General features: G+C 43.8%; 1 long non-coding RNA gene across 1 annotated transcript in view; it reads right to left on the bottom strand.

The window, feature by feature from the left end:
• Positions 1-3,119: 3,119 nt before the first annotated feature.
• LOC143990258 (uncharacterized) overlaps positions 3,120-11,716 on the bottom strand; it is a 28,222-nt gene continuing 19,625 nt past the window's right edge. Inside the window, exon 3 of the long non-coding RNA XR_013277249.1 lies at positions 3,120-3,273. This is a non-coding gene — a long non-coding RNA (uncharacterized LOC143990258). The remainder of the gene's footprint in view (positions 3,274-11,716) is intronic.

Here is an 11,716-nt window from a genome sequence, read left to right as displayed (position 1 = left end):
CCCAGGAAAAGTTATATGACTACCAGATGGATAGAAGAATGCAGGGCAACAAGTACAGCAGCCAGACAATATAGCTGGAGAGGGCATAGACGGCGGCTGATTGGGACAGAAAAATTATATCATATGTCAGCATACTATTTATAAATCAGAGCTATGTTGTTATTTTATTTTATACTATAGTCAATATATAGGAGTAACCTATAGCCTTTTTAAAATATTTTATTTTAGTATAGCAATCATTTTCAAATTTTTTGCATTTTTAATTTAAATGAATATTTTATACTAGTGGAGCCCAATTACTGTTTATTTAAATACATCCACTTACATTTACTGACGATAAAGTAGAATTTCCTTAATATGTTTTATTTCCCAGATTTTATATTATATCCACCAAAGTATATAGGGAATTCTCCTTCAGATTAAGATAAGCCCAGAATGATAGCACACTCACATGGGCTCTACAACCTGTTTACACGATATCTAAGAAAGAAAAATGCATTTACCATTAATTGAAGTGTGGATAAAGAAAGAAATTCATTCTCAGCAATCAAATGTTAAAGTTACTAACCAGCCAGCAAACGTGGACTTCCTCCTAACGCGGCTCCCCCACAATAGAGCCGAATGTTTTGTGTCCCAATATATATACCGCCGTCCATCGAGCCGGCGTCTGACGTCACCGGCTCGATGCGGACGTAAACAGCGGCACGTCTGACGTCACCGGCTCGATGGACGGCGGTATATATATTGGGACACAAAACATTCGGCTCTATTGTGGGGGAGCCGCGTTAGGAGGAAGTCCACGTTTGCTGGCTGGTTAGTAACTTTAACATTTGATTGCTGAGAATGAATTTCTTTCTTTATCCACACTTCAATTAATGGTAAATGCATTTTTCTTTCTTAGATATCGTGTAAACAGGTTGTAGAGCCCATGTGAGTGTGCTATCATTCTGGGCTTATCTTAATCTGAAGGAGAATTCCCTATATACTTTGGTGGATATAATATAAAATCTGGGAAATAAAACATATTAAGGAAATTCTACTTTATCGTCCGTAAATGTAAGTGGATGTATTTAAATAAACAGTAATTGGGCTCCACTAGTATAAAATATTCATTTAAATTAAAAATGCAAAAAATTTGAAAATGATTGCTATACTAAAATAAAATATTTGAAAAAGGCTATAGGTTACTCCTATATATTGACTATAGTATAAAATAAAATAACAACATAGCTCTGATTTATAAATAGTATGCTGACATATGATATAATTTTTCTGTCCCAATCAGCCGCCGTCTATGCCCTCTCCAGCTATATTGTCTGGCTGCTGTACTTGTTGCCCTGCATTCTTCTATCCATCTGGTAGTCATATAACTTTTCCTGGGGTACGAATGGGTCGGTAAAATGGGGGTGAGCATATTTCCATCATTTTTTTGAACCTTACTCGTGTCCTTTAAACACTATATATGTAGATTACCTGTATGAATTATGTATAAAGAAATGTATTTTGTGAAATTAATTTATGTTTTCTCTTTTTGAATTTATTATGTTGGTAGTTGGCTTATCCTCTGATGAAGCATTAAGCGAAACATGTCGGGATAAATCAATCGCAACTACCTCAACTTTACCATCTATTGGACCACAAAGTTGTATATAACCTCAGTATGATTATACAGATCATTGCTCTGTTTTTATGAATTATGTATAAATAAATTTTGTAATTTTTTAATATGAATACAGTTTTGATTTATTGCACCGTTAACATCCCACTCTCTTAGGCTTGGTTTACCTTAAAAAACCTTTTTTGATATTTCTAAAAAGGGATGAGGTGTCAATTAATGGGGTACTGATGGAGGTTTGAATCATTTCCTTGTTTGACATAACATGAAGTTGGTAGCGGAATTGGTAAATAGTCATCTACAAATTCAAATAACTTGACGAACTATGTTCATTAGGCTTGGTTACATCATGCCGTTGTAGTGTTGCTGTTGAACAGCTCGGTGGTGTTTGCTGCAAGGCTTCACCTTGTGTTGAGGGATGTTTCCTGCATGACTCAGGTGGTGATATCTCGGTATCCCGTAGTACACTTGGGGGTCCATAGTGTCGATAGGGTCTAGGCATGTTTGAGGGAAATTCAAGAGATTGATTATGATATGGATAATGATTTGGAATTATCGGTTTGTGCTGTTCCATTGGTTTTGCTACAAGAGGGAAATGTTTTGGCAGGGGCGTTATTTGCTCATATCGCTGTGGTGGTCTGTTTTGTGTCAGGACATGGTAAGATGTTGAGTCAAGTGGTCTCATATCAATTTGTCTGCTAATATCCGTGGTTCTACTTGGGGGTGAAATTACAGAGGCAACTGGTGAAGGAATGGGATATGGTATTCGTGATCTTGGGGTCTCATACATACTAGAGGGTTTGTCAAAACTAGAGGGATAAGGGTTTGGCATGGTGTCTGAGGCAGAAGAAATGGGAGGAATTATTTGGGTATTAGGACGGTCGTGTGTTGGCACAGAAACATGGCATGGCACAGTGAATGAATGGATGCAATGTTCCACTGCAATCCTCATATTAAAGTACTGGTCTGGCAATACCTCTTTGAGAAGAGGCACCAAACTAATGGCAAACAAAGTGTGAGGGCATGGCTGGGCATCGATTTGTTCAGTGATCCCTGACACTATGTGTAGTAATTTTTTGGTCTGGTCTTGTTCTTCAACCTGTTCTACTGCCCTGCTGCTTTTCTTCCTGCGGGAAGTAGAGGTTTGCCTTGGCCTTCTGATGGAAGGTGTTGAAACGTTGCTATCCTCATTGTCCAGCTCATGAGCAAGAGGACTCATGTAACTCGCTCTGCTCACCCTGGAGCTCCATAGATGACTCCTCCTGATATGTGCAAGCAAATGATACTCCTTCTTCATCATCAACACTAGCAGCATGCTCCTCCTCCTCCTCCTCCTCCTCCTCCCAACTTACTTCCGTGCTGAAATACAAAAAGATAAAAATTGAATCTGTGTTATGAATGAAAAAGTATAAAGCTGATAGGGGGAGTAAAGGTTAGGGGTAGGACAGGTTAATTAGATAGAGATTGTAGAGTGACCGATTCATGTATGATAACTTACTTCCTCAATTCTAAAACTGGCTTAAAAAAATCCATGTATCTGGCGAAGGCATAGGGACGCTTTGGGGCAGCACCAGACCCACTCCTTGTTTCACGTTGCAGTCTCTGGTGTCTCTGAAGTGTGTCCTTGAGGCTCCACCACCTAATGCGTATGAGACCTTCTGTAATAAATAAAAAAAAAAAAATAACTAAGTAATTTCATATTATTTTTCCGCCACCTAGTGCGTATGCGACCTTAATAAAAAAAAAAAATAACTAAGTAATTTCATATTATTTTTCAGGTACCTAGCAACTGGAAATTTATTTGCCAGCTTACACTACCAGTTCAAATTGGGAAAATCTACGGGGAGCACAATTGTGAGAGACACCTGTATCGCCATCTGGGAGGTCCTAAGAGATGTGGTCATGAGAAAACCAAGCAAAGAGGAATGGAACACCAAAGCTGAGCTGTTTTGGGAGCGCTGCAACTTCCCTAACTGCCATAGACGGCAAGCACATAAGAATTGTGAGGCCAGTTGGTAGTGGGACAAAATTTTTTAATTATAAAAAATATTTTTCTTTTGTTCTTCATCTTCTGGCAGTGGCTGATGCAAACTACTCGTTCACCTACATAGACATTGGTTCTTATGGGAGCAGTTCTGACTCAAGCATTTTTTCCCACTCCAGTTTCGGAAGAATGATTCGGGAGAACACACTTGACCTCCCAAATGAACGACCACTCCCTGGAACATCTGCACATCATATACCAGGCTCCACATTATACTCAGGGCTCTACTAAAGCAACCTGTAAATCGCACATATCTGCATTCTGCAACCTGTAAATCGCACATATCTGCATTCTGCAACCTGTAAATTGCACATATTTGCATTCTGTAAATCGCACATAACTGCATTCTGCAACCTGCAAATCATACATAACTGCATTCTGCAACCTGTAAATTGAACATATTTGCATTCTGCAATCTGTAAATTGCACATAACTGCATTCTGCAACCTGTAAATCACACATATCTGCATTCTGCAACCTACAAATCACACATATCTGCATTCTGCAACCTACAAATCACACATATCTGCAACCTGTAAATTACACATATCTGCAGCCTGTAAATCACACATATATGCATTCTGCAACCTGTAAATCGCACATAAGTGCATTCTGCAACCTGTAAATTGCACATAACTGCATTCTACAGCCTGTAAATTGCACATATCTGCATTCTGCAATCTGTAAATTGCACTGCATTCTGCAACCCCCCCAATAAGGTCAGCTTCACTATATACATGGCAGGGGATGGGGATGGGAGTGCCAGTGAATGTTTAATTAGTTTAATTAGTATTTAAGTGGGGGGGGTGCTGCCGCCCACCACGGGTGCTGGCTGATCACAGAACATCATTTTTAACTAGTTGTAAAGCAGGGGATGGGGGGTGCTACCGCCGATCACCGCACAGGCATGGCTTACCTGATCCTCTCAAGTAAGACGTTGGACTGAACTGCCGAGTGCCAATGTCACTTCCTTGAGTGATGCCAGAAGCGTTACCCATGTAACTGAAAGTGCAAGTCTATGCACTCGCCCGGCCAGTCCATTGTGCCGGAAGCTGTGGTGCGATCGACTGCGCAACACAGAACGATTTTTTTGGGGCGAATGAAGCGCCTCGTCTGCAATCTCATGATTGCATAGAGGTGGCGCTTCCCATATTGCACTGCGCCTGGCACCCAGCGCCAGGACACAGTGCAAATAAGGACCTTTTTTCTAATTTTTTTTCTTAAAGGAACATGTTTAAATACATTTTTTTAACATAAAATCTTTTGACTGCCTGGAGGGGCGGCATCTCCTATGGACGGGCCACCACTGACTGAGTCTGTGACAGGGAGTGTGTTCCCCTCCTTCTCTGGGCAGAACCGACTCTCTGTTCCCCCTCCTTCTCCGGGCAGAGTGGACTCTGTGTTCCCCCCTCCTTCTCCGGGCAGAGCGGGCTCTCTGTTCCCCCTCCTTCTCTGAGCAGAGTGGGCTCTCTGTTCCCCCTATTCTCTGGCCAGAGCGGACTCTGTGTTCACCCCTCCTGCTCCAGTCAGAGTGGGCTCTCTGTTTCCCCCCCTCCTTCTCTGGGCAGAGTGGGCTCTCTGCGTTCCCCCTCCCTCTCCAGGCAGAGTGGGCTCTCTGTTCCCCCTCCTTCTCCGGGCAGAGCAGGCTCTCCGTTCCCCCTTCTTCTCCGGGCAGAGCGGGCTCTCTGTTCCCCCTCCCTCTCCGGGCAGAGCGGGCTCTCTGTTCCCCCTCCTTCTCCGGACAGAGCGGGCTCTCTGTTCCCCTTCCTTCTCCAAGCAGAGTGGGCTCTCTGTTCCCCCTCCTTCTCTGAGCAGAGCAGAATCTCTGTGTTCCCCCCTCCCTCTCCAGGCAGAGTGGACTCTCTGTTCCCCCTCTTTCTCTGGGCAGAGCGGGCTCTCTGTTCCCCCTCCTTCTCCAGGCAGAGCAGGCACTCTGTTCCTCCCCCCTTCTCCAGGCAGTGCAGGCTCTCTGTTCCCCCTACTTCTGTGGGCAGAGCAGGCTCTCTGTTCCCTCTCCTTCTCTGGGTAGAGCAGGCTCTCTGTGTTCCCCCTCCTTCTCCGAGCAGAACGGGCTCTCTGTTCCCCCTCCCTCTCTGGGCAGAGTGGGCTCTCTGTTCCCCCTCCCTCTCTGGGCAGAGTGGGCTCTCTGTTCCCCCTCCCTCTCTGGGCAGAGTGGGCTCTCTGTTCCCCCTCCCTCTCTGGGCAGAGTGGGCTCTCTGTTCCCCCTCCCTCTCTGGGCAGAGTGGGCTCTCTGTTCCCCCTCTTTGTCCGGGCAGAGTGGGCTCTCTGTTCCCCCTCCTACTCCGAGCAGAATGGACTCTCTGTTCCCGCACCTTCTCCAGGCAGAGTGGGCTCTCTGTGGTCCCCCTTCTCCGGGCAGAGCAGGCTCTCTGTATTCCCCCCTCCTTCTCTGGGCAGAGCGAGTTCTCTGTGTTCCCCCTCCTTCTCTGGGCAGAGCAGGCTCTCTGTGTTCCCCCCTCCTTCTCTGGGCAGAGCGAGTTCTTTGTGTTCCCCCGTTCCTTCTTCGGGTAGAGCAGGCTCTCTGTATTCCCCTCTCCTTTTCTGGGCAGCAGCACGAGTCGAGCAGGAGATCAAAACCCCACAGAGAGCAGGCTGTGTGTGCATTTTATTTCCTTACCCTTCTTCTGTCAGCAGCGGGGATGGGGATTAATAAAGCAGCAGCAGGACTAAGCAGCTTGCAGAAGGGGGGCACTGAGTTGCCTCTAGCAACTGAATGGTGAGTGGCAATGTGTAGTAACCTCTAGCAACCAATCAGCGAGCAGTAATGTTGTCAGGTCACCTAGAGCCCAGGTGACAGATGCACACCGTAGGGTTTAGGGGTGCACCGCAAGGTTGTGGACCCTACGGCTGACTGCTGCAGACGGGGGACAAATCCCACTGGGGTTAGAGCATAAGATTCCCTGGGGCACGGAGTCTAAGAGCCAGCAGGTGTTCACCAGCGCCTCTAGTGGTGAGAATGGACTTGGCTGCAACTGGCTCCAGGTCGCGACCCCCAGGGTCCCCCAGCTCACACCCACAGTAGGCAACAGGAGGATAGGGATGGTGAGGGACAAAGCCAAGGTCGGGGCCACAAGCAGACAAGAATAGTCGGGTACACGCCAAAGTCGGTAACGGAAAACAGTAGCAGAGTACACGGCAGGAAACAGGAAGCTAACACACAAAGAATACACAATGGTTGATCAGCACTGAGGCCTGCACAGGTTAATATAGGGCTCCCTGATAGGGCCTGGGGTGGAGCCATGCTTAGAGGAGAGGTTATAAAAACCACCAGGTGGAAGTGTCTAGCTTCTTAGTCTGAAGACATGGGGGAAGGTAAGCAAACACAGGAAGATCACTGCATAACCATGACAAATGTGCAGTAACCACCTATAAAACCTACTTGCGTCTTATGGTCAGGTGCGTCTTATGGAGTGAAAAATACGATTTATATATTTATATATATATATATATATATATATATATATTATTATTATTATTATTATAGATTTTACAGATAGTTTAACTTTAATGACACCAGAAAAGTCACTGAGATTGTGGTTGGAAACAAAGAGGTTTATTCTTCATCTTCAAAAAAAGGGTTCTTTGCTGTAAGAGCTGTGACAATAAGGAAACATACAGTGTCTCACAAAAGTGAGTACACCCCCTCATGTTTTTGTGAATGTTTTATTATATCTTTTCAAGTGACAACACTGAAGAAATGACACTTTGCTACAATGTAGTAGTGAGTGTACAGCTTGTATAACACTGTAAATTTCCTGTTGCCTCAAATTAACTCACACAGCCCTTAATGTCTAAACCACTAGCAACAAAAGTGAGTACACCCCTAAGTGAAAATGTCCAAATTGGGCCCAAAGTGTCAATATTTTGTGTGGCAACCATTATTCTCCAGCACTGTCTTGACTCTCTTTTGCATGGAGTTCACCAGAGCTTCACAGGTTGCCACTGCAGTCCTCTTCCACTCCTCCATGATGACATCACAGAGCTGGTGAATGTTAGAGACCTTGCGCTCTGCCACCTTCCGTTTGAGGATGCCCCACAGATGCTCAATAGGGTTTAGGTCTGGAGACATGCTTGGCCAGTACATCCCGTTTACCCTCAGCATCTTTATCAAGGCAGTGGTCGTCTTATACAGCCCCAGACTATGACACTCCCACCACCATGCTTGACTGTAGTCAAGACACATTTGTCTTTGTACTCCTCACCTGGTTGCCACCACACACTCTTGACACCATCTGACCCAAATAAGTTGATCTTGGTCTCATCAGACCACAGGATATGGTTCCAGTAATCCATGTCCTTAGTCTGCTTCTCTTCAACAAAATGTTTATGGGCTTTCTTGTGCATCATCTTTAGAAGAGGCTTTCTTCTGGGATGACAGTCATGCAGACCAATTTGATGCAGTGTGCGGCGTATGGTCTGAGCACTGACAGGCTGATCCCCCACCCCTTTAACCTCTGCAGCAATGCTGGCAGCACTCATACGTCTATTTCCCAAAGATAACCTCTGAATATGATGCTGAGCATGTGCACTCAACTTCTTTGGTCGACCATGGGGAGGTCTGTTCTGAGTGTAACCTGTCCTGTTAAACCAGCTCAGTTTCAGGGTCTTGGCAATCTTTTTATAGCCTAGGCCATCTTTATGTAGAACAGCAATTCTTTTTTGAGATCCTCAGAGAGTTCTTTGCCATGAGGTGCCATGTTGAACTTCCACTGACCAGTATGAGAGAGTGAGAGCGATAACACCAAATTTAACACACCTGTTCCCCATTCATACCTGAGACCTTGTAACACTAAAGAGTGACTGGAGGGAAAGTGTCCTATTTTCCCAATTTGGACATTTTCACTCAGGGGTGTACTCACTTTTGCTGCCAGCGTTTTAGACATTAATGGCTGTGTGTTAAGTTATTTTGAGGGGACAGCAAATTTACACTGTTATACAAGCTGTACACTCACTACTTTACATTGTAGCAAAGTGTCATTTCTTCAGTGTTGTCACATGAAAATATATATAATAAAATAGTGACAAAAATGTGAGGGTGTACTCACTTGTGGGATACTGTATATCATGGAACATCTGGTTCTAACAGATAATGTAGATCATTTCAACAAAGTGTTGTATGCTTCCCTAGGGAACAAATAAATAAAAGTTACTTACATTTGTGAAAATACATTATAGGATGTTGATCTGAACATTTATCTGTTTTTAGAGGTCAGAATGGAATTTATGGTCCCTCTAGAATATAGAAAGCTCTGTAGGGATTTTTTGCTTGCCCTGGATCAAGTAGGTGTACTAAGTTTTCAGCGCTTTGAATGACAATTTAGTCATACAACATCGTACCCAATTATATTTTCATCATTTGAGACAGATAGAGCTTTATTTTGGTGGTATTTTACACTGGAATTTCTATTTTTTGCAATAATTATAATATATAATAAAAAAACATTTTGAAAAAATTCAAATTTCTCTTTTGTGTTGTAAAATTTAGCAAATAAGTAGTCTTTATTCGTAAATTGAGGCCAAAATGTATTCTGCTACATTTCTTTGATGGAAATGTGATTGATCACAGAGATCACATCTTACCTTGACTGAACACATTGGTCCCGGTACTGATTGCTCAGATAGTGTCCAGTGGACAGAGTGGTTGCAGTTTGTGCCACTGTGCACCCCAGGGAGTGAGCATGAGGTGCTCGAATGGGAGGATGTCATAAGATGTCCATACCGATTAGGAGAGCACCCGTCTGGCTGAATGTTTACAATAGGCTGGGTGGAAAGTGGTTAGAGAGCAACTTCAGTCCCGTGTTAAAATTGTAAAAGTCAACAGCTACAAATACTGTGTTTTAAAGTAGAGAGGAAGGAGGAGAATGACGGAAATGTTTCACTTTTAAGTTGTCTACTTACCTACTGCCATTCGCCTATGAACAGTAAAGAAGTGAATGTTTATTTCTGCAGTGGTGATTATAAACAGCACTGCATAACTCACGCTCTGGTGTCTAGTGAATTCATAACGGCTTGGTAAATGGACTCAGTGTACAGAGCCAATCCAAGTGACTCTGTACAAGGTAATACTTACAGTGGATGAAGGGGAGGAAGAAAGGAGGGTATTGTCAGGGGGCGGTAAAATTGCAACTCAACCACCTGCTTTTAATCACATCTTGTGAACTAGGTTGACATATGATTAGCTCCCAACTAACCCTGATTTCGAAGAAAATGTCTCTTATTTGGAACAAATTCCCTCTGTCCCTCTTCCCTCCTAATTTCTCCCTCATTTTGGTCAGATCTGTATAGGGGTATATAAAATGCACTATTTATCTTTCAAAAACGTCAAGGGGGCGTGGCAGGGGTATGTGTCCTATGCCTACATACTTTTACTAATAGGTGTCCCTCATTCCCATCTCAAAATTTTGGGATGTATGCACATGTCTTTTTCAACCTAACAATATAACTCTATCAACCAAACTTTTGCTTTAGGTTTATTTTAATATCACTATTATGGTACAATCATATTTTTCTAAGCTACGGAAATTGTTCACATCCAACTGATTGTAATGCTGTTGTCTTGAAGACTACCAGAGTAAATAAGAAATAAACGAAATAGCTGGGACATTAATTCACATATCCTGTTTGCACAGCATCCAAAGTACTCTATGAGAGAAAACAGCAGGCAAGTAAACTGTGCAAGGCTTGAGCCTTCTGCTTCTGAATGAGAGTGAAATTATCTTTCTAAAATGAAAGCATGTCCTGGCACAGTAAATAGTCTGTTCTGACCACAGTGGGTACGGCCAAGTATAAGGAATATATAGCTCTTTAGGTAAATAAATGAGGAATGACAAGCTACTCCATAGGTGCTCAACCTGTGGCTCTGCAGCTGTTGCGGATCTACAAGTCCAGTTTCTGCCTTTGGGAGTCATGTTTGTAACTGTCAGCTAGGCAAAGACTCATGGGACTTGTAGTTTCGCAACAGCTGGAGGGCCACAAGTTGAGCACCCATGAGGTAAGGTTTCAACGCTGTAAAGGTAAAGGTCACCACTCCCAAGCTCTCTCTATGATCAAGAAAGTCCCGGAGCAAGGGAACCTCAGTGGAGGGCCCACATGGCTGGGGGACGCTGGGGAGAGATGCACCAGGAAATAGGGTGCAGGAAGAGGCAGGTTTAGGTGGACACAGGGTGGTGCTAGCCAGCACGTCCTGTGTCTATTAGTGGGGGTGAGGGGCAAAGCCAGTCATTCAGGCACATGTAGGCTAAGAGATAACACACAAGTAGTTGTTGCCCCTCCCACCCTCCCTTTAGGCAGCTATATGGTATGAGTGTTTGTGTTTTTTCTTTTTCTGTTTTGTTGTTTCAGGTACTCTTGGCAGGGGGCTCTGGCTCCTGAAGGTCGGAATGGTGGTTGGTATTAGGGATGAGCTTCGAGTTCAAGTCAAACTCATGTTCGACTCAAACATTGCCAGTTCGCCTGTTCAGCGAACAGTGAACAATTTGGGCTGTTCGCGGCAAATTCGAAAAGCCGGAACACCCTATACAAGTCTATGGGAGAAATCTAAAGTACTAATTTTAAAGGCTAATATGCGAGTTACTGTCCTAAAAAGTGTTTGGGGACCCGGGTCCTGCCTCAGGGAACATGGATCAATGCAAAAAAAGTTTCAAAAATGGCAGTTTTTTTCAGGAGCAGTGATTTAAATAATGATTAAAGTGAAACAATAATGTAATATTCCTTTAAATTTCGTACCTGGGGGGTGTCTATAGTATGCCTGTGAAGGGGCACATGTTTCCCGTGCTTAGAACTGTCCCTGCACAAAGTGTCATTTTTCAAGGAAAAAAGGTCTTTTAAAATCACTTTGAATTGTCGGCTCCCATTTTCCCCTGATCCTTTGTCTGGACAGTGCTGATTGGTCCTATGCTGATCACATGCACTCTCTCAAGAAAAAAACAAAACTCTTTAGCAATACACACCAAACTGAGCATGTGCAGCCTGACTCCTAATGCTCCATTCTATCAGTAGATGGGTTGGAGTCAGTTAAAGAAGAGGAGGATCAGAGA

The sequence above is a fragment of the Lithobates pipiens genome, unplaced genomic scaffold, assembly GCF_037356315.1.
Source record: "Lithobates pipiens isolate NorthernLeopardFrog02 unplaced genomic scaffold, aLitPip1_a1.2 Scaffold_18, whole genome shotgun sequence".
Classification (NCBI taxonomy): Eukaryota; Metazoa; Chordata; class Amphibia; order Anura; family Ranidae; genus Lithobates; species Lithobates pipiens.
This window is presented reverse-complemented; position numbering and strand designations above follow the sequence as displayed.